This window comes from Schistocerca nitens, chromosome 5 (genome assembly GCF_023898315.1).
Source record: "Schistocerca nitens isolate TAMUIC-IGC-003100 chromosome 5, iqSchNite1.1, whole genome shotgun sequence".
Classification (NCBI taxonomy): domain Eukaryota; kingdom Metazoa; phylum Arthropoda; class Insecta; order Orthoptera; family Acrididae; genus Schistocerca; species Schistocerca nitens.
In genome coordinates, this window is record NC_064618.1 from 665,872,672 (window position 1) to 665,873,579 (window position 908).

The 908-nt window shown below is 47.2% G+C and overlaps 1 non-coding gene across 1 annotated transcript; it reads left to right on the forward strand.

Annotated features, from left to right (window-relative positions):
• The first annotated feature begins 619 nt into the window (after positions 1–619).
• On the forward strand, positions 620–694 carry Trnat-ugu (transfer RNA threonine (anticodon UGU)). Its single transcript has one exon. It is a non-coding gene; the product is annotated as a tRNA-Thr (tRNA).
• Positions 695–908: the final 214 nt, after the last annotated feature.

Genomic DNA, 908 nt, shown 5'->3' on the forward strand with positions numbered 1-908 from the left:
TTCACTAAAAGATTTGTAAATCAAGTGCACAACGTTGACAAATAGCATCATTTCACAATGACTGTTAAGAAATATGGAAAGATAAATGATTCAATACGAAGCTAAGATGTTACTCTACCACGTATACTAAAGTCAGATTTTTTAGCCGCATACTTTCTTCAAAATCGGTCGGGAAGCGTTACGAAACTAAGAAATCACGTGAAACGAAAAGTAGACTTTTTCTTTTTTCACGACGTAAGTAACGCTTTTAAGGAAAAAATAAGTTCATAAAACGATGTGGCGAAGTCTTATATACCGCTAAGAATTTTTAAAACATGAAAATCGGAGAAGTGGATTTTCCCCCTTTTCGCCGTCCCGGCTCGCCGCGGCGCGCAGTGTGAATGCACTACACGTCGGCCTGAGCTGGCTAGGCATGAGCCGAGGCAGTACTCGTCAGCCCGGCCCGGCCAGGCCGGCAGTGTGAACGCAGCCTTACGGGACTCGGTAAGATTGTCTGCCGCGAGTAATGAGTGTAGTGTGCGGGGACACTACGAATGTAGTGTGTGGACATTAAGTTGGGAATGTGGGTCTCACGGGGCGCGTGCAAGGGATAAATCGCTGCAGTCGCACTATCCTCTGTGCCCTCGGTGGCTCAGATGGATAGAGCGTCTGCCATGTGAGCAGGAGATCCCGGGTTCGAGTCCCGGTCGGGGCACACATTTTCAACTGTTCCCGTTGATGTATGTCAACGCCTGTCGGCAGCTTAGCGTCTTGATTTAATTATCATTACATCCATATTAGTACATAATGTAGCCTCTACGGGCGCCAATGCAGGCGCTGATTTTGGCATCAAGTCGACCGTACAGACGGGGAATACTGTCCAGGGATAATTATTCACGCCTGCTCGACCTGTTCACGTAGTTCTATAA